This window comes from Dreissena polymorpha, chromosome 3, assembly GCF_020536995.1.
Source record: "Dreissena polymorpha isolate Duluth1 chromosome 3, UMN_Dpol_1.0, whole genome shotgun sequence".
NCBI lineage: Eukaryota > Metazoa > Mollusca > Bivalvia > Myida > Dreissenidae > Dreissena > Dreissena polymorpha.
In genome coordinates this window covers 46,177,941-46,201,178 of record NC_068357.1, presented here as the reverse complement: position 1 = coordinate 46,201,178, position 23,238 = coordinate 46,177,941, and the positions used below count along the sequence as shown (strand labels likewise).

The 23,238-nt window shown below is 34.2% G+C and overlaps 1 protein-coding gene and 2 long non-coding RNA genes across 4 annotated transcripts in view; 2 read left to right on the top strand and 1 right to left on the bottom strand.

Moving 5' to 3' along the window:
- LOC127873977 (actin, cytoplasmic-like) overlaps positions 1 to 23,238 on the top strand; it is a 387,026-nt gene that overhangs the window by 15,621 nt on the left and 348,167 nt on the right. The gene's annotated exons all lie outside the window — the stretch shown is intronic.
- On the top strand, positions 11,473 to 16,020 carry LOC127873981 (uncharacterized). The gene is made up of 4 exons (XR_008046467.1): positions 11,473 to 11,986; positions 13,294 to 13,375; positions 13,748 to 13,929; positions 14,653 to 16,020. It is a non-coding gene; the product is annotated as an uncharacterized LOC127873981 (long non-coding RNA).
- Positions 16,799 to 18,372, bottom strand: LOC127873986 (uncharacterized). The gene is made up of 2 exons (XR_008046473.1): positions 18,298 to 18,372; positions 16,799 to 17,736 (listed from the first exon to the last, which is right to left on the bottom strand). It is a non-coding gene; the product is annotated as an uncharacterized LOC127873986 (long non-coding RNA).

Sequence of the window (23,238 nt, the reverse complement as noted above, 5' to 3'; positions counted from 1 at the left end):
CACTGAATGAATAAACATCATGGTGTAAATAAAAGGACCAACTTGCCAGGTATTCTCTGTAGACAAATGTCACGGCAAAACGTCATTAATTGGGCGTAGCCATTATTGAAACGCACGGTATATATTTCTTTGTCACGACATTATAAACGTGAGTGAACTGGCTAAAAATCGTCTTCATAAAGGTACAATATGGATGACCCAAATACTATTATAACCTGTTAAATCGCCCTTCTGTTTTAAATACTCCTCGAACCAAGTGTTAACAGCAACGACCATTTTAAAGGGGAGCGGTTAACCAGACAACCCAAACATCGCCTCCATGTTTTGATAACGGGTCGTTTCAATACTTAAATTTCCATTAAGATTTGGGGACTGAAGCAATTATATCTCAGTGTTGGTATTCCAGAAGCGTCTTAAGTTATATTTTATTTTTATCCTTAATTTGGGAATTTTTCTTAAGTGTTTCATTTCATACTGCAATAGTTAGGCATCGAAAATTACACCGAAATAACATCATTATGTCAATATTATTTGAGGAATACAAACAAAAAACATGAATGATTTTATTTAGTAAAGAAATAACAAACATTGTAATTTTTAACTTAAGTGAAAATATTTAAGAAATAACTTAAGATGTTTCTAGAATACGACCCCTGATCCATCGTTAATGAGTACGAAATAAATGGCTGTTATAGGTCGATCCTTTGCACATCTTCCGTATTGCATCGGGATTGATTTGGCTAAAAAAGTACAAATGTAGTCTCAAACCACGTTCTTTAGCCAAGTGATCATCATATTCGAAACACAGTACACAATATGGAATTGTCGGTAAAATTTTGTTAAACCAGCAAACTGCTTTTATCTTAAAAAGTGTGCGAACAAACTTTTATATATTTTTCTTTGAATTGATGAATTTAATATAATAAAATATATTCTATAAACGATTTGTGAACGTGTGATACAGCACACGTCCACGTCAAAGAGGTTACAACGAAATTTCATAAATCATATAAGGCTCATTATAATTAACCTACTAAACTACAGCTAGCGATATGTTTACTTTATCTAATAGTAAACACCAAAACACAATTTTATTTGTCATACACAACGCAGCTTTGCAGTTGTATGAATTAGAAAATAACGAAATCCAGTAAATGTACTTTATGTTCTATGTAACCAACAGTTTCATTGCTTAAGATACTTTGCACCATTGCCATGACAGAATACACACATCTTTGCATCGATGCAAAAAAATACCTCATTGATGATGAAGAGTTTTAATGACAGAACAAGAAGTATACACACGTAATTATGATGAAACTTGAAGCATTTCTAACCGCTTTAAGCACATGTCTAATACGAAAGTTAAAATACGTTCAATCCTGGCATTGTTTGAATAGACTTAAAGCGATCTTTTCACGTTTTGGTAAATTGACAAAATTGGAAAAAGTTGTTTCAGATTCGCAAATTTTCGTTTTAGTTAGGATATTTGTGAGAAAACTGTAATACTGAACATTTACCATGGTCTAATATAGCCATTATAAGCATCTTTTGACGATTTAAAAACCTGAAAATTATAAAGCGTTGCAATGAGATACGATTGAATAATTTGGAGAGTTCTGTTGTTGTCGTTAAATTTGTGTGAAACTACGAAGATAGCGTATATAAAGTATAAAATACGTCTATCTTATATACTTGGCAGGATGGCCGAGCGGTCTATTTGGTTTTTACTCAAGTACTCCGGGGGTCACTGGTTCGAGCCCTGATCCGGGCTGCATTTTTTCCTTTTTTTAATTTAATTTTTGATATTTTACTTGAGCTTTTTAGATCCAGTGTTTACATTTATAAATATAAAGCATTTAATGACAAACTTCAAAACATGCCAAAATATGTGAAAAGGCCCCTTTAAAATATGTTTACAACTAAACAGTGCGGATTTGAGTTGGTATTACCTTGTACACTACGAAATACGATACTACAGTCTTCACAATCAAAATTTACAGTAGTCTATACATTTGCAGAGCGATGGGCTGATAACTGTTTGGACAACGACCTTCATCTACAAAGACCGCGCTGGCAAATACCTCTGTGTTAATTTAGAAGACACAACTTGTATGTCAATACGTATTTGAATATAACTTTTCCAATACGTGCGACATTTATAACTGTGATTTATAATGCATGTTAAAACCCGATTTGGAAGTCAAACAGGACTGTTATGTTTTATTCTTTCGTCACTTCGTCACACGACTATTGTTCATGGTTCAAATTTCTAGATATTGGACAACAAATGTAAGCACATTTAAACGCATCAACTTTATATATCTTTATTTATTAATCCATAAAAATATCCAATTGAGCCCTAAACGTCATCATAAACATCGGTACAAGAATGAGACTCCATTTTAGTATTACAACGGATATGTTTACATGGTCATAAATAACTACACATTTTATAAAATAAGCATGATACAGTATTATATTTCGAACATATAAAAATACTTCAACACTGATTAACACAAATAATAATAGTTATCTTTTGATCTTTATGGACGGTTACGTACTGGTAAAAACACATCTCGATAAAAAGTAGTAAGTGCTCGACGCCTTACAAAAAAGTAGTCTCGCGCACTTCCGCCTCTCTAATCTCGCGCCATACTTTGAGAGCTGGGTTTTGCGGGAAACATTTCCATGTTTTCCTGATTCAGGGCACAGAAGCCGCAGATAATTATCGTGAGGCAGTCGTTGGTTCGATCCCCTCGAATTCCCTTCATCTCTCGAATCTTCCCGCGAGATTTTGCCCAGAGGATCCAGTTATAGATCGGTACGAATGCGGCCAGCGCTGTTGGAATAGAAATTTACTTAATGTATTACTATGAAGGTTAAACTTAACAAAACCAACTCGATAGTTAAATGTATGACTTGGAGTATGAAAAAATGAAATACTATTTTTATATCTATAAGTCATACGATGTCAAGGGAAAAACGTTCACCGAACGACATTTCGACATAAAATATCGGGTAACGTAAATATTGCTCTGCTGAAGTAAAACCAGAAAAAATACTAATAAATGTTTTCAGATCTTGTAATGCATGAAGATTATTTTAGCAAGAATTGTAAAAACTGAATATTTCTGGTTGAAAAAAAAGAAAATGAATTATTAAAACATAAATGCCCATCTCATAAACAGACTATCGTGTACTCACCACCTACGACACAATGACACTCTCCCGAAGCCTCCACGTCCGTACGTTACGCATGGCACGATAAACGTTTGAAGGCATGTGTTGATGTTGTTGAAACATCCGCACAGGTGGTTGGACCATTCTTTACCGTCCTGTAAGATAACCCATTCATGTAGATATAAAGACAGATGTATTTCGACATAGAAAGAAATTCAAATACTTATAGATTTGAATAAAGCTATTTAAATGAGTTTGAATAAGTCTATGTAAATAATCATCATATACCAATTCTCACTAGAACACTCAACGTGTAAAAAATAAACAATATGCAATGATGGATAATGAGTCGGATATGGCGATGAGGCTGTTTTCGCTCATCTAAGCACAAAGTGCTCAATGTGAGCTATTGTGATCACCATACGTCCGGCGTCCGTGTTATCTGGACAATACCCATGCCATTTTAAAATCTTGATCACGTGCATCGAAATACTAGGTCATCAGGTCAACTAAAAGACATTGTTACCACTCAAAAGACCATATAATGACTCAATAAATATGACATGACTAAAACTTGATGAAACAGGGTAAGAATATTTATCTTGACAATATCTAGGCTAAGGCTGACTCTGGGTTATCTGCGTTTGAAAACTAGGTCATCATGTCAGAATTTTGCATGTTTTGCATTTTTATCTTGATATTGTCTAGGCTAAGTTTAAATTTGGGTAACGTGCGTCCAAATACTAGATCACCTGGTCAAATCTTTGCGAAAAACACAATATAGGAACCATGGTATGACTAATACTCTATGACTCAATTTGGATGACAATTTGCCATAATGTTTATCTTGACAATGTTTAGGCTGAGTTTGACTCTGGGTTATGAGAGGTAGAAAACAAGGTCACCAGGTCAAAAGTTGCATTTAATACCGACATGTACGTAACAAGGCCAAATCTAACACAAAACTTGTTCATCTTTAGAGGCAACATTTATGACTCAAACTCTGTGAAAATTGGTTATGGGTGTCAATCATGACAATATGAAGGCCATGTTTGAATCTGGGTCAAGTGTGGTCATCTCCTCGATTACAAGGTAAAGTATTCAACATTTGGTGTGCGTGAATTCATGCGAGCGCTTAAGGGCCATCCATGTCGTCATCTATGTTTTTCTTTTTGAGCAAATGTCCGAGTTGTTTCATCTAAAAGCATATTTGCGGTTAATAACTATTATACGTGAACAATACATAGTAAGACACAATCATTTTGTTATAGAAAACTCAACATTTGCTTCAAATGTATATTCTCATCTCCCATCTTTCATAGCGCATAGTTTCAACGCAATTAGAAGCACGTGTATCATATTCTATGGCGTACACAAAGGTCGCTTAAATTTATAATGATTCCTTTTTAAAACGAATAGGTTAAGCTACGCACAAGATGAAATCATTGTCCTTTCACGACCGGGATAAAGCTCTTTTCAATCCATTATATTAACTTAAATTGGAAAATAAGTGGGTGACAATAAATACTACCAATTAAATATTTAACTATACTGTTACTTCATCAATACCAATTTAATATTTTATTTTCAAATTCTGCAGGCCTTGACAATTGCTGAGTACGTTTTTCTACAGTCTTCAAAATCAATATTTACAGTGGACCATACACTCGCAGTGTGATCGATGAGCTAAAATGTTTTAACACGACCTTTAGCTACCTAATAGGCTTCTTAAATATAAAAAATCCCGCAAAACAGAACTCAAGTTAGAGAGATATACTATAGTTTCCAGCCATTGAAGGATCCATTTCATATATGTTTGTGGATATTGGCTATAAAACAGTTTGTAAAGATTGGCAAAGATTGGTTATACACATATTTTCATGTTTTGAACGCAGGTACCATGAATTCTTAATAACATAATATACAGATATATTTTTTATGTCCCCCAGTCTATACGGTGGGACATACTGTTTTATGCCCTGTCTGTTTGTTGGTTTGTTTGCGTCAAACTTTAACATTGACCATAACTTTTGCAATATTGAAGAAAGCAACTTGATATTTGGAATGCATGTGTATCTCATGGAGCTGAACATTTTGAGTGGTGAAAGGTCAAGGTCATCCTTCAAGGTCAAAGGTCAAATATATGGGGGGACATAGTGTTTCACAAACACATTGTGTTTAATTTAAAGTCGCCATGATTGCTCTTAACACTCTCAAGAACCTACAGGTAGTCAATTTGAGAAAATTGTTCCACTGCATCGCAGTCACTTAAAATAAGCATATAAATAACATGATGCCGTTTCAAATACGGCGTTTATCTCGTCAAATTAAAAATACACATGTTTGATGATTGGCCTCGAAAACTAAAATATTCATAAGCAAAGTAAATATTATCAGTGTCGCCAATATAATCGATATCAGTGTATTGGATTTCAGCAATTACTGCTATTGAAGTTCATCGTCAAACGTTGGAATGCAATTTACCTTTATTGATTCGTATTGACATTTTTTCAAGTTATGCTAATGTTTTGAGACATGTCAGGGCAAAACCAATAATTAAGTTTTGAATGAGAAAACGTTAACAAACGCACAGACATTGCGCATTATCCCAATTATAAATGCATGGATTGAATTCATGATAAATCCGTAGGTGTTATTATTATAGGCAAAAAACAAAAGAATCGAGGTATAGCAATAGAAGCACGTTTTTGAAGCTTAGTGTAAAATAAACCAACAAAAAACACCACTCACGCCTTAATGATATTTCTTTTTATAAAAGCAAAAAATATGTAAAGTACTTGTAAAGAGAGAAGAAAATTATTGCTAAGCTCAAAACCGATCATAAGTAAGAAAAGATTAATTAGCAGTTAAAAATATTCTTTCTTTATATACAATATGAACGTAAAGTGTTTAATTAAAGCAACTATATATGTGACACAAGTGCATGTTTCCCATGTATACATACATTCCTTATGTTGTTTAAACACTTGTTGTTATAACGCAAGTAGTCTCCGTTTTTTCTAAATCTTAATAGTGTAATGTATACGATTAAAATGAATAAATTGTATGTCATGTTGTCCACCTGGAAATATTTATGTTCGATTCAAGTATTATTTTTTATTTACTAAGCATGACAATATAAATTACACAATGCTGGTTACCGGTATGTACGTAGATAACGTTGAAAAAAAAGAAAATATTTTAACGGGTTTATGTTTAATGTCCGCGTGTAATATTTTACGGATGTAATGCTTCGTGTTTTTTGGGGGAAAAGACATTAACGATATAAAAAATATATATGTATTCTGTGTCTTATAAACAATGACACGTTTGTCAAATCTAAAAAATATCATATTACCTAAATTTTCATAAATGAGTCATATGTCTGATAATTTGCAAATAAATACTTATATTTTTGTCGTGTTTAAATAAACCACATTAAAGAAATATAAATATGTGCTAACATTAATATGAGTTATTATTTCCTTGCTAATTTCACGGCGCTGATTGACTGTTTTTCTTCTATTTACATATCGTATGCAAGAAAACGCATACCATATAGATAACGTTGAAAATGGCATACGATATGAACACAGAAGCAAACTGCAGACGGGATACTTGCTTCATAACATGGATTTAAATCATTAATGAAACATTGTATATATATTGATCTTACCGATGGCTAGAATATGCTAAATAATCCGTTTAATATATATATATATATATAATTTAATAGTTTAATATAATATGATTCCACTGTATTTAAGAAGTAACGCACAATTTCCATTCTCTAAGAAATAACACAAAACATCTAGCTTTATGATTGATATCCGGTCACACGTGTCATATGGCTTCAACAAGTGTCAAAATTTCTGGTCTCGAAAAGGCCCCAATCGCCCCTCCCCCCTCCGCTGCGCGAAACCATAGAAGAAAAGTAAAAATTTCAAAGTACAATGTGTTCCACTTTTGGTTGGTATAATACAATGTAGATACACGTCATGTCAGATTCATGGCTATGACACATCATGTAACAGAAAATGCTAAATGTGTTTGTTACTTTTATGGAGAATTTAATATTGTGCACATTTTTACCGATAGTTTGGAAAAAAAAATAAAACGAAAGAAATTTTAAAAGTCCGTTTAATGTTATATGGGTGTAATGCTTCGTTGTATATGTGGAAATGACGTATTAGATTTGCAAATAAATACTTATATTTGTGGTGTGTTACAATTAAAACACGCTTAACAATTTAAAATATTTGTTATTATTATTTTGAATTATTATTTCCTTTCTAATTTCAGTGCGCTGTTTGATTTATATGCGTCTGCGTTTTTCTTCTTTCGTCTGCAAGAAAACACTGACAATATATTTAACGTTGAAAAATGCATACGATATGAACAACATTCAGACGGGATACCGGTTTCATTACAACGATTAAAATCATTGATAAAAGGTTTATAATTTGACCTACGCTTGCTAATCATATATTTTATTAAATATTAGCATATAGTATCGATTCTTCCTTTTGTTTAGAAAAAAGAGAAATTGTAAAGTCCGCGTGTAATTTTATACGGGTGTAATGCTAAGTTGAATGTGTGGAAATGACGTATTAAATTAGCAAATAAATACTTATATTGTTGTTGTGCTACAAATAAAAGTCCTGAAACAAATATAAATATGTGCTACAAGTATAATTTTCTTGCTTATTTTACGGCGCTGATTGATTATTGTATTCGTCTGCGTTTTTCTTCTATTTACATATCGTATGCAAGAAAATGCATACCATTTAAAAAAGTCGAAAAGTTGAAAAAGCATGTACGATCTGAACAAAGAAGAAACTGCAGACGGGATACCGGTTTCATAACATGGATTTGAATCATTAATAAAATATTGATATATCTTTTTCCGGTCACCAATAAAACATTAAACAAACGTAGAATGCTTGTTGAGAAACGCGTACGAATAATTAAGTACTGTTTGTGTTATCTTCCCGAATGCGTTTACAAAATGAATCAATGCGACCGATGTCTTGCTTGGTATCATAGGTCGTGTATGAAAATACCATTGGATGTGCCAATGAATGATAGATTTTGTGCAGTATGTGCAAATTTGTTTAGAGCTACGTTACTGACGCCTCAGGTGACATATCGACCGCCTCCAATTAATATAACACCGACTACACAATGTTAGCACCTAACATACAACTGCATAGCGCATGAAAACAACTTAGTTAAATAAATCGCACGTTATACCGACTAAATCATTTTCACCATATACAATAATAACACCATTTATAAAACTACCACAACAGTCTAGCGCCAGCAAAACAAAGATATCAAAAATCGCGAAATATATCTACTTATTCAAAATATAAATGCAATACTATCACAGAGCATGATCTTGGTGACCTGTTGCCTTTGGTGTATGCACCGACTCTCCGACGTCCTGCACCATCTCTGCAGGCTAGTTTACATAACGTGTGAATAATAATTTAATATGTGTGCAATATGAATGTTAATACATGCCCCTACTAACCCACGTGTATATACATCCATTTGTCGCACATAATTAAATATCTAGAGTAAGGAGTACCAGCGGGGCGGATAGCGCGTACATGGTGATTCTTTATGCCGTCCGTGGGTTTTGGTCATGCTGGTCATAATGAAATGACCAACCTAAGAATATGCTACAGCGATACCGAAACTAGTGGGGTTACTGCACTAAGTTATAGTTTTGCACCGTGGATACGTACTTACATTAACTAACCTGTCTTCCGCGAGATACGTCGGGGCGTCACCTGTATCCCGCTCGAACCCCCACTAACACATCTCTTGGGGCGGAGAGCACATAATCAATATACATTATACCAACCAGTAAAACGCATTTTTTTATATATATTTTAATCGCATAGTATTCCTATAACCATTACATAATTACTGGTACATCCCTAAACATTACATAACAACTGAACATTTACAGCAAAAAAAATATGGGGCCAATACACTAAAACATCATCAGGTGAAATGCATACCACGTAATTCCTCATATCTTATTAACAGTAATTCCATAGTCGGCATCCAAGTATAAAAATTGTAAGGCTATCTCGGTATAATATAATAATTCATGACTCCTTTACCTCACGCCGGGTATGCGGATACATTGATAACAGATGGCACTTCGATACCAGATAACAACAAAAGCCACGCGCGAGAGGTGAGTTCTTCAGCTTTTTTACATTTATGCTCTGTTCATTTGGTTTTCAGGCACGTAACATTGTTTGGCCTATTAATGGAATAGTACTTCGTAATGCGGAGCAAGAAATTCGTGAAAAAAACAGTGGATTATAATAAAAAAAGATAAAATTCCATAGATAATCATCATGAAATCGATGATCAGTACGTATTTCAACAAAATAAAAATACTTGGAAAAAAATCAAGAACGTGCCAACTTATCGAAATAAAAGATCAATATGTCCATTTATGTTGCAACATGTTAAATTTTAGTTAACTAACGTATTTGAGGAAATTCAAATGTTTTAAGAGTCGGATGCCAAATTTTCATGGACACTTCTTCTACCGATCATCTCAAAGACAATGGCACTTCGATTCCAGATTACTTGTCACGTAATCGTTCATAGTTCATGGACGACACATAGTTACTAGCAATGTTCATTACTCTTAATTTACTGGTGTGTAGCCTATCATTCAATATTTCGTCATGCGCGTATTGCCATGATGACGAGATTTGCATTAACTACCATTTTCCCGTGTCGCGCATGGGACAAGTCCGTTCCTCTCTATTAATGTTAATTTCTCTGCATAATATGGGATAAAATATTCAACAATACCATATATCAGTTTCTAGTCCAATTTAATGTCCGGCAAAACTAATATTTTCAATTATACAAATACTTTGTGATTGCTACATGATTGTGTCTTTTTCCATCTGTTCACCTCTAGATCTAAATGCCAACTCCCCTATTTTCCTCTAACAATTGCCCCGTAAAACTCAATTATGAATCCCATTGGTCAGTGTTCTATGCGTGCTTGTTGCTGGTTGGCTAGATTACTACAGATACTGAATCAATGAAGCCCTAGGAACGGAATAAACAAACCACCCAAATATTTACAAGCTTTATCTGTATAAACACTTTTGATTGACCAATACAAACATACCCGGCCTAGTGTCAACTATACTATTCTTTAGTCTCTCCCTCATCGATAAGCTTATTTGTACATATGTGCACTTTGTGACTGTCATGTTTCAATAAAGTAATCCCAAAATATTCCACCTACAATTTCCTACCATAACGTGACATACTCGACACTTTTTACCAGATATAACGCGCTCTATTTCGTGGATCAGAAATGCCGAATTCGCTGTGGAATACCGTTAAAGTAAGCAGGCAATAAATAAAAATGTACGTACTGACGTTAATTAAAAACGAATTACCGAACATGTTCTTATCCCTTTGGAATATGATAATGATGTTGTATAAATGTGAAAGACACACGTGAAACTAATTTGATATGTCTGATGAGTACAGTCTACATGACCATAAATTTTCCAGTTTTCGAATCACCCAACAGCTGGATCTTCGCATAGAACACGAGCTTAAAAAATTGTATATTACATTTAAAATGTAACTCATCAGATATATCGAAGATGGTAATTAAAAATTGTTTAACCTCGTGTACTTTGTAATTTTAAATTACATTCTTTGTAGCGAAACGGCTGATCTAAAGCATGTATATTTATGTCCTAATGAAGGTACTAAGGCCATTTACTTATATACTAGATAGCGTGTCATGAAACATCACTCTGCTAAAACTGCACTTTAGAGCTAAATTTTAGCAGCGATGCAGGAGGCCGTTTTATCAACATATCTTAGCGTGATCTTACGTAAAATTTGTAGAATTTTGTCGTACGCTTATCGTTAGTACTGCGAACCGTTTTATCAAAGAAATTGCAGCTAAGATGTCGTAAGATTTGTGCTTAAAGCTACGACTGGGTAAGACCACTCTTAGCATTCGTAAACCTTCGTTAACATGGCGGCCGCACGCGCTTTAGACGTTGGTCAACCAAGAGAGTTGAGAATGTTTCGAGAAGGAAAGGATTTTGCGATCTCCGTGATGGTGAAATATTGATACTATTGGACGTATTGTAGTGCCAGTGACATCCGGTGCCACGCCCCCCCCCCTGCAGAGTGGTACCCGGCTTGCGTCGTTCATGTGACGGGACCATGCTGCATGATGTGGAGCCAATGGGATGGACGCAGATGCCTGATGGGATGACCATGCTCTCTTGCTACCCGGTCCGCGGACGTGTGCAGACGTGTTCCCTAAGGTAAGTATTGCCAGGAGGATACATGCCCTGATGTAAGTATTTCCAGGAGGATATATAAGTGTATTAGCCTGTGACGTAAGTATTAGCCTGTGACTTAGTGTCTTGCCCTGGAGGTTTAGCCTGTGCGTGGGGTAGGTATTCCCAGGAGGATCGGTGGTGTGCAGCCGACGACGACAGCAGACGAGTATTTCCCTCGAAGTGTGTACTGCCGAGGACGACGTCTGCCATCCTGACAAGGTTTACAGTCGATGCTCATTTGAGTGTATTAGATAAGTGTCGGTGTTATTAGTTGCTGAAATTGCAGGCAAAACCCTCTGAAGAGCTAACCGAAATAAACACCACAGTATTTATGTTTGATAACGTTAAATATATTCGTTTTATCATTATCTGCATTAAAATTAAACGTCCAAGGGAAATGAAATTTGTTATGTTGGGATAAATAATTCGTTAAATAGGTAAGTATTTAGTCATATTTGTTCAATTTTTATCAAAACAAATGTTTTATGGTTTCTTTTTAAGTAAAACAGTTCATTTGTCATTATATCTAGAATTTTAAATGTTGAATTATAATTCGGATATTGCAATATTTCGGACGTTGCTATACAAGTTAGTTATAGACGCAATTTACTGATATACCTTTTTCGCATAAAGTTTTGAAGTTTTCGTCTATCTTATAATTTAACTTTGTATAAAACACTTAACATGTCACATGGATTTGAATCTTATCTAGATCTCATTGTGTCGAGAGATCTCAGAGTTGTATTTACGAAATTACGTATATGTTCCCATAACTTGAGAATACACACTGGTAGATACGAAAAATTAGATAGACATTTACGTATTTGTCAAATCTGCTCTACCAATGAGATCGAGGACGAATTTCATTTGATGTTTAAATGTACAGCATATGCTCATTTAAGACCAATTTATTTAAAACATTATTATAGAAATAGACCTAGTATGTTTAAGTTGATACAACTGTTTAATACAAACAACAAATCAGAATTGTTTATGTTAAGTAAATATATATCTGAAGCTTTTAAAATTCGCAACGTAGCATTGACGGATTTATAACACTGGTCATTGTATACAAGACTCAAGACTATTTATTGAAAGAATACATTACAATATCAGCTAGTTATTTGATTATAAGCTATTTTCGTTCCAACAATACATATTTATTACCATATGAAATTAATCATTGTACCAAATAAGCATGAATATTGTTGTATATAAGTTCATCCTGTTAAATAGATTTGTTAAATAATGACCCATACTTCACTGTATAATCTTGTTGTATTAATTATTATATGTATGCATATATATATAACACAAAAAACTGTAAAGTTTACGTGAATAAAATATGTTCTGTTCTGTTCTGTTCTATAATGCACTGTATGGTGACTGCAATATCTGGCCCACCGATTGTAAGTAGTAAATTTTGCAAACCCAAAATTACCAATGTTCTGTCAAAAATGGATTTATGAATTTTACAGTCAATATACATATGAGCAGCTGAGCAACATCAATCTCACACTGCACGGTTAGATACATGGTAGCAAAGTTATATTCTGATCGAGTTGCCCTCTCCCAATGTTATTTTAATGACACTGAATCACACTGTACAATATCAGTCAAGAGTCAGAAGTGGCTTAACTAATAGTGTAACATCATAAAACATTTGAATAAAATAGATGTCCTAATCATTCAACAAATTTAATTGAATTGCATTTTCACATATTAAAGTGTAGTTTATTTGCAGGTTCATTGACATTGTGTCAAAATGGCCTATGTCAACACACATGACGCCTCTGTCTTTGACAGCTTTGGTTTGAACTTTGAAGGTATGACAATAAATAATGTGCATTTATGGACTATGACTAGTATTGTGAAAAAGTGAAATACTACTTAATGATTATGGAAATATTTTAGTTTTTACATCAATGCATTGCACATTACTTAAATATAATGTGTTAAATGCACATACGTAATTAAACATTTTAATTTCTTTTAACAAACAGAGAAGATTAAATTATATTAGTTTATATCTGTAAAATTAATTGTATCTACACATAAAGATGCAAATCAATGTTGAATCTATAATTGAAATTAATTTAAGATTGCGTTAAGCTTATTAGCATCCTATAGCTACCTTAATAAACCTTTTAACTGATGATTGTTCCAACTTAAACCTAGCTTTTTGAATTTTTCATTAGACCTTTCTTGGAAGAAAACCACCTGGGATACCTACTTGGCGACTCTGGCTATTCGTTAAAAAAATATGTATAAACGCCCTTGCTTAGGCCAACAACAGATGCAGTGGTGAGGTTCAACAATGCCCAGTCAAGTTGTTGGATTGTGGTTGAGAGGGCTTTTGGACTGCTGATAGTAGATTAAGGTATTTACATTTACAACATCTATGTTTATTTTGGTCATATTATAACAGTTAAAAACATTCAGTTATTTTAATCAACATATGGCACCATTTACCATATAATTAACCCACAAAATATATGGATTGACAAGTGCAATGCTTAATATGTTTCTCTTTAGAGCAACATTGAAATCATCACATCTACATCACAATCATAACAATTTAGTGAATGTAAAAAGAGGGAAGCCTTAAGCATTAAAATACACCGGAATGTCCACTCTTGTCTGTCCGTATATCAGTGGGTAGGTTTTACATAAATGAATGACCTAAAAAAGGAATTGTAACTGTAAAAGTAATGTGTAATTATTTTTTTTAAGTTTTGATAGTATTTACGTATGTTGTTTGTTCTGAAGACTCTTGTCTCTTTTAATGACTGATGGACTTGTTTGTGTATCTCTACCTGAAGTGGGGGCATCAGTGAGGAGACACATCTAGTAAAAAAACACATTTGAAACAGATTTTAAAGTTGCTTTTATATATGCACGTGCATATGTTGATAAATATGGATGCCGTAGATTATTGCAAATTTTGTTTCATTTATTTATTTATATACCCATATTAGTCTTAAATTCAATTAATAACTGAAGATATCAATTAAATAAAATGCATAATAAACATCATTGATAATAAATTTGATATTGTAATTTAATCTCAAAGGTAATATTTTTTGTTTTTCTCTATCGACAGGTGTCTACATAAAACTGAGGGCGTTTATTCTTGAGACTCGATGATTGCTGTCAAGCAGTGGATGCATGAATGCGCCTACACAACTTATGCATAGATCAGCAGGTACCACTGCCTGAACAACTTATTGAGGCACAGGAAGTTGATTATGTTGTGCACGGTGCCCCGCAATAGGATAAAATGCAGCACTTATAGACATGATTAACTTATTTATGTAGGTGTTGTGTCATGCTCACTTATGCATGAAGTGCTATAGGTCAGCCATTGTGGTCTGTCTATGCCCGGCTTCATGCATTATCCACATTTGATGCTATGTTGATGAAAGTTGGTCATAATGTTTTTGTTAATAATATCTAGGCTATCCTCAAGTGTGGTCAAAATCTTTGTAAGAGTGTTAATATTGACAAGTTCTATGTCATTATTTTTTGTTGATTTTTAGCTCGACTCTTATATATGAAATATATATAGTGGAGCTATCCTACTCACCCCGGCGTCTGCATTAGCGTTGGAATGTTAAAGTTTGCGTACCACCTCAAATATTTCCTATGTCCCTTGTTATATTGCTTTAATATTTTGCTTACTTCTTAACCAACATGACCCCAACCTATAAACAAGAGCGACAACTGTAGCAAGCATTTTATAAGAATTATTGCCCTTTTTTCACTTAGAATATGCATATTATTGATATATCTATGCTAAGTTTGCGTACCACCTTCAATATTTTCAATGTCCCTTGACATATTGCTTTCATATTTTGCATACTTCTTTACCAACATGACCCCAATCTATAAACAAGAGCAGACAACTGTAACAAGCATTTTTTAAGAATTATGTCCCTCTTTCCACTTAGAATATGCATATTATTGATAAATCTATGTTAAAGTTTGCGTACCACCTCAAATATTTATTATGTACCTTGTCATATTTCTTTTATATTTTGCATACTTCTTTACCAACATGACCCCAATCTGTTAACAAGAGCAGACAACTGTATCAAGGATTTTGTAAGAATTATGTTCCCTTTTTATACTTTGAATATTTTTTTTTGGAAGTTTTGTATTTAGGTTCACTTTATTCCTAAAGTCTTTATTCCTAAAGTATCAAAGCTATTGCTTTTATACTTGCAACAATTACTAACTATCATAAGGACAATCAAAGTTATTTGACTCTGACTGGCATTTTGACAGATTTATGGCTCCTTTTTATACTTAGATAATTTAAGATTTGGTTAAGTTTTGTGTTTTGGTCCATTTTCCCTGTAAAGTATCATAGCTATTGCTTTCAGACTTGGAAAACTTACCTTTAAACTTACCTGACATACCACAATGGACTCCACCCAAACCATCCCCAACGCCCCACCCCAGAATCCCCCCCCCCCCCCGAAATTTTATTTTTTTATTTTTTTTCTTGTTTTTATTTTTGAAAGATTAACTAATAAATGACCACACCCCCACATTATACCCCCCACCGCCAAACCCAAAAAGTTTTTTTCTTTGAAATATGGTAAAAAAACAAACACATATTTATTTATTTAATTTTTGAAGGTCGGTCCAACCATCCCACCCAAGCTATTGCTATCAAACTTGAAATAAAATCTTATTTCTTTGTTTTATGTCTTTACAAATGTTCAATAGATTGTGGAAAATATACCTGAACTCAGAATCGTCTATATTAAATGTACAACTTCTTTAAAACATTAGCGATCAATATGTTTCAATTATGTTCCTCTTCCACTTAGAATGTGACTGTATTACCTTGACCTAATTGAATATGAATAATATTCCCATAATGGCTTACGTTATACTTTCAAGCACTCGAATAGTCGAGCACGCTGTCCTCTGACAGCTCTTGTTTTTATTAACAACACAATTTTTACACTCAGTCATGCCTTGCTTATGATGATTACATGTTTCCTTTATATTGTAACAAAGTGAAAATAAATTTTATTTTTATTTTTGTAACATAACAATACATGTACATTATTTGTCCAACAACTTAACAGCAAACAACCAATGAAGTGGAACACTATTTGAAAATGAAATACATTTTATGTTAAAAAGAGTTTGTAATGCAAAGTGCAGCTAAATAATAGTAACATTCTAACAATAAGAGATTTATATACACTAACTTTTTATTTTTTATGCCCCCCTTCAAAGAAGAGGGGGTATATTGTTTTGCACATGTCGGTCCGTCCGTCCGTATGTCCGTCCACCAGATGGTTTCCGGATGATAACTCAAGAACGCTTAGGCCTAGGATCATGAAACTTCATAGGTACATTGATCATGACTCGCAGATGACCCCTATTGATTCTGAGGTCACTAGGTCAAGGTCACGGTGACCGGAAATAGTAAAATGGTTTCCGGATGATAACTCAAGAACTCTTATGCCTAGGATCATGAAACTTCATAGGTGCATTGAAAATGACTTGTAGATGACCCCTATTGATTTTCAGGTCACTAGGTCAAAGGTCAAGGTGACCCGAAATAGTAAAATGGTTTCCGGATGATAACTCAAGAACGCTTATGCCTAGGATCATGAAACTTCATAGGTACATTGATCATGACTCGCAGATGACCCCTATTTACTTTCAGGTCACTAGGTCAAAGGTCACGGTGACTTGACACAGTAAAATGGTTTCCGGATGATAACTCGAGAAAGCTTACGCCTAGGATCATGAAACTTCATAGGTACATTGATCATGACTCGCAGATAACCCCTATTGATTTTCAGGTCACTAGGTCAAGGTCACAGTGCCAAAAAACGTATTCACACAAGGCTGCCACTACAACTGACAGCCCATATGGGGGGCATGCATGTTTTACAAACAGCGCTTGTTTTTAACATGTTTAACATACATTTGTGTAAATATAAAAGGGATACAAATTAGCATTAGACCACGAGCCCTTGGCCAGTAAAATGTATTCTGAGGTCATTATTTCTAATATGTTGTAAAATTTATGTTAAGATAAAAATTATTTGCATAAAATCTATTTTTATACAATATTACAAATTCATGATCAAGCAACTTAATTATTTAATCTATATTTTTTATGGAACTTACATCTTTTTTGTCTTCACTGGCTTTTCTGAAAAAAAGAAAAGAATATCCAGTTGATTTGTACAATTGGTATTGTGAAATTTGATGAATATTTTTTAACCCATTTATGCCTAGTGGACTTTCCCATCCTTCTAAATTGGATCAATTTATTTCCACAATTAGGGGTGTCTAGTATATTTATTTCTATATTTAATATATTTATTACATAAATTCTTTTAAGCAAACAGCGCAGACCCTGATGAGACGCTGCATTATGCGGCATCTCATCTGGGTCTACGCTGTTTGACAAGGCCTTTTTTCTAGACACTAGGCAAAAATGGGTTAAATAACATATATTAATTAATACATCACCATAATAACTTTATGTATGTAAGTGTAATGTATGTAAATGACAAGACATTTTGATAGAATGCATTTATTAAAACTGTGAAATGTTTCTGTCACCAAGTAACTTTAAAAATAACGAGCTTTATGTCACATAATTAATTTATGATTATGATACACATTGTTTTATGTTTTTTGTAACATTGACACACCTACAAAAATAAATGTGCTAACTTTATACTGTGTACTTGATTAATTATCTTACCAATTCATGTTCAACTGATGTGATGGATGAGCTCTCATTATTCACACATGCTTGTTGCTGTGCGCCTGAAAAGGAAGTACATAGTGCTCAAATTCCAAAGATGAAGAAATAAGTGATGAATAGATACCAAATACATGAATATAAGTAATTATATATATATATATATATATATATATACATATACATACATGAACTGGACTGAAATGTGCCAAAACCACCATCTATCCCAACCAGTACCTCCGCTTGTAGAATGGCTACTATCTTCAATAGAAAACAGCAAACAAACAATAAACGACAACGATTATTCGGTGCAAATTCGATAGTTTAATAACATTAAGTTTTAATGTATAATTCAAAGTACAAATTTAACCTTTTGCTTCCAGACTGACTTTCATTTTTAAATCTTACATGTGACTGACATCATGAATTTTTCTATGATATTGTTAAGAGTAATGTAAGAGTCATGAGATTTAATTAGTTTATATACCTTAATGAATAATGTCCGTCCATTTCTTGATAGCTTTGTATATCTTGCGGCTACGCACGCCAATGAAGTTCACTCTGAAATTAAGAGATTGTTTTCAGATTCATGTTTACAGTTAAAAATTTATTCTAACGCTATTTACACTGGGTAATAAAGTAAATTTTATGCCGAAAAGAAATACACAGTACTCATCCTTATATACTCAGAATAGATAAATATATAAGGAAAGAAGTGGAAATTCATAAGATGAAAATATAACTTGAAAAGGGAGATACATTTACTGAACAAAAACTAAATTATGAAAATAAAATCTTTTCTTCAAATCTAAGGCATATGAATAATGTATTGATTAAAAAAACTCGAATGTACTAGAATATTCTTCTACTACAAAAATAAAACATTATGATATAAACACACACTAAAGATTTGTCAATTAAAAGGCTAACACTGACAGTGCCATACGCGCGAAAATATGATTTCGTTATAACAAGAAAATAAATGCATGAATGCATACAAATATGTTTATTCTTTGGTGTAAATTAACACTATGAATTTAAATAAAAAATCAGTATCAATTACGAGACAAATTGACAGACACAAACGCTAAAATATTTGAAGACATGAGTGGATATATTTACTACTATCATAAGTAAATCATCACTATCATTTGCTACTTGCCTCCGTCCGTTTGCTTTGTCGGCCTTCTTGCTTTTTTGACTTAAACGCGGGAAATCGTGTGATATAAGATGAAGTTTTTCGACTGGTTCGCGATATTCCAGATCGTACGCTTAGCTAAAATCTTAGCTGCTACTCGATACTTACGACAGCGTTCATAAAACGAGTATTAGCGGATCGTAAAGGAAATCGTAAGTGAAGGATTTAAGATAAGATCCGCTAAGATAAGATATGTTGATAAAACGGCTTTCAGGTCCGACATTCTATTGGAACTTTTTGGTTCAATGCCAGTAAATTAAACGAGAGCGCCGATGGCGTTGAACGTCTATTTGCAAGCTACAGGGAAGTTTCTGCTGAAGTAAATGTTAAAGAATTAGTTGTCTGACTGAAAATGTAAAAGGCTAACACAAAGATTTCACTTTAAATATATTTCTTCAGAAATAAACATTTGAATCTTATATTTAACATGTGTATGTCTTACGTTATGCATAGATTCCCAAATGTGTCGCGCTTGACAATGAAAATTGATTCGTACTTTAAAATGTTTTGTAAGAATAGCCATAATATACATAAATCCATTTCAGGTAGAAGATAATAATCGGTTATCAGAGTGCCCAATTTGTTGAAAGTCTCTGTTATCCGAAGTGCCCTATATCGGGAATCAAAGTATCCCCAACTTCATGAATACCACCTATTAAAACATGCTCTATCTTCGTTTATATTTCATTGAATACTATCAAAATTTCAGTATTTGAAGCACATTGATTACTCTTCATGTTGGAACATCAAACAATTTCTTGCAATATTTCTAAGTAGTTTTATTTTGTTGAAATGTTTACTATTCATCCAGTTTATGCTGTTTTCCGACTGAATTTTCTATTTTGGGGGGAAAAACCTACCAATCTTTCGTGATCTTTTTCTTAACAATAGAAAAAGATACACCATTCATAAACTCGACCATGTGCCTTGTCTAGAAAAGTGATCTTAATGATATAACTTAAAATAAAATCGATGAACTGACCTCTCGCGCGTGGCTTTTGTTGTTATCTGGTATCGAAGTGCCATCTGTTATCAACGTATCCGCATACCCAGCGTGTACCTTTCGACATTTAAATGACTAATTTGATGAGCCACAGATGATCTACCAGAGAACAGTCTCATTCGCCACGTGCACTGGTATATTGGGATCACAATTATATATTTGGCGAATACCCGGGTAGACGGTAAATGACCCTCTTTGGGTCAAAATCATTTGTTCTCCTGAAAGGTAACAAGGACAGGTCCACCCTATAGTTGCACTCTAAGAAGCGGCTGATGAACCCGAAAATAAACTGCAAAATACCAAGTTGTGTTACACCGAACAAACACGGAAACAATGGCTAAGATTTAAAAAAGCACGCACTAACTGTAGTGATTGTAAAGCAGATGCGGTCAGTGTGTGTGTTTTAAACTGTACAATAAGTGTAGCAAATTATGTTATCATGCTAGACAACGAACATTTAAATCGGTTATCAATTTCATAATTAATAAGGACACGTCGGGTATAGAACTTCATTCTCAGAAAAAATGTAAAATCGTGTAAAACAGCCAATAATGAACTCCCGCGAAAAAACGATCACAAGTTAATCCACTATGCAAACTTTATGAATTGAAACACACTTTCGTCAGATCCATTATATGTATTTGTACATAATAGGGATGTTCTAAGTTATGTCAAAATTGTTTCAGCACATTATAATAATTACATGTATCATGACATAAAAGTAATATTGAAGTTGTAATTCTGCGAAAATTTCTAGTTCTGTAAAGTTTTTTTGAATGTTGGGTTTTTCCTCAGTAACTAAGGCATACTATTATAGGAGAAATACAAGCTTGTTTAAATACTTTTATTTGTATGACTTTGGTACTCGCGCGTTTTTAATATGTTTTGCAGTCAGACCCATGTCTTGCTGGCGTGCCATTCCAGGGGTTTCTCGACATTTCGCCAAATAACAAGAATGCGGCAGCACGAAGAGAATACCCGAACTACGTGCTCATTATCTCATAAGACAATAACATGATTTTATCAATTGTGTTCACATATTTATATTCGAACTGTTATTGTTATTGTTGATTTTTGCTTCTTAACGATTGTTAGTTGCATATATTAAACTTTATGTTTGTTCCGACCGTATACTTTAATCAGAATAATGCTTAAATCCTATAAACTGTTGCTTGTTTTTTTTCCAGCTTATTATAAAGTAATCTTTATCGTCGATAATCAGCATTTGTTAACAAATTTTTTCCAAGTCACTATTTTAAATTTATACGGAAAATACGTTCGCTTCAGTGTAATTCTTCTAATCTTTGATTGTACTCGCGTTCGTATTGTTAACTGACAAATGGTCGATAAAGCGAAGTAAGAACCACAAAAGAAGACAGTATTTTTTTCAACTGCAAGTACGGTGCTATAGTTCCTCTTTCAGTTACAAGTAACAAATGGCGGCATTTTGCAGCAGCATGTTACTATAACACCGTGCTTGCAGTTGAAAAAAATACTCCCACATCGGTTAGCTTGTACACAAGCTGTTCAATATGTTTATTATACGGAATCCGGATAGGGCCAAGTTGAGTGTCGCGCGTCGACCTTCGAGGTCGACACACGACATTCAAGCGACATTCTCTCGACGCGCGACAAATCAGTCGACAGTCAATATTTGAGTGTCGCATATCGCGCTGGGTTTTAGAAAAAAAAATCGAAGAAAATCTTGACTGTCGACTGATTTGTCGCGCGTCGTATTGAGCGTCGCGAGAATGTCGTGTGTCGATCTCGACATTCTCGCGACATTCTCTCGACGCACGACAAATCAGTCGAAAATAAATATGATCTATTGCGAGAATGTCGCCTGTCGACCTAAAATCGATAGGTCGACACACGACATTCTCTCGACGCGCGACAAATCAGTCGACAGTCAAGATTGACTGTCGACTGATTTGTCGCGCGTCGATAGAATGTCGCTTCAATGTCGTGTGTCGACGGGTGTGGGAGTATTTTTTTCATCTGTAAGCAAGGTGTTATAGTCACTTTTTCAGCTTAAGTAAAAATAGCGGCCTCTAGTAGCAGCAATAACAGCAGCAGCAGCAGTAGCAGCGTAGTAGCAGCAGTTGCAGCAGTAGCAGTAGAAACAGTATTAGTGGTTGTTGTAGAAGTAGTAGAAGCTGCAGTAAAAGCAATAGCAGCAGCAGCAGTAGCAGCAGCAGTAGTAGTTGTAGTAGTATTAGCTGCAGTAGAAGCAGTAGCAGCATTAGAAGCAGCATCAGTATCAGCAGCAGGAGTAGCAGCAGCAGCAGAACCAGCAGTAGCAGTAGCAGCAGAAGCAGGAGTAGCAGTAGTTACAGTATTAGTAGTTGTAGTAGTAGTAGCTGCATTAGAAGCAGTAACAGCAGCATTAGTAGAAACAGTAGCATCAGTAGCAGAGAAGTAGCAGCAGCAGCAGAAGTATCAGTAGCAGCAGTAGCAGGAGTAGCATTAGTAGCAGTAGTAGCAAAAGTAGCAGCAGTAGTAGTAGTAGAAACAGTACTAGTAGTAGCAGTAGTAGTAGTAGTAGCAGTAGTAGTAGTAGCGGTAGTGGTAGTGAGACTGGTAATAGTGGTAGTGGGACTGGTGGTAGTGGTAGTAGTAGTTGTAGTAGTAGCAGGATCAGGAGTAGTACTAGTAGCAGTAGCAGTGTAGTAGCAGTTGCAGCACTACCAACAGTGGCAGTAGTTGTAGTAATAATAGTTGTAGCTGCAGTAGAAACAGC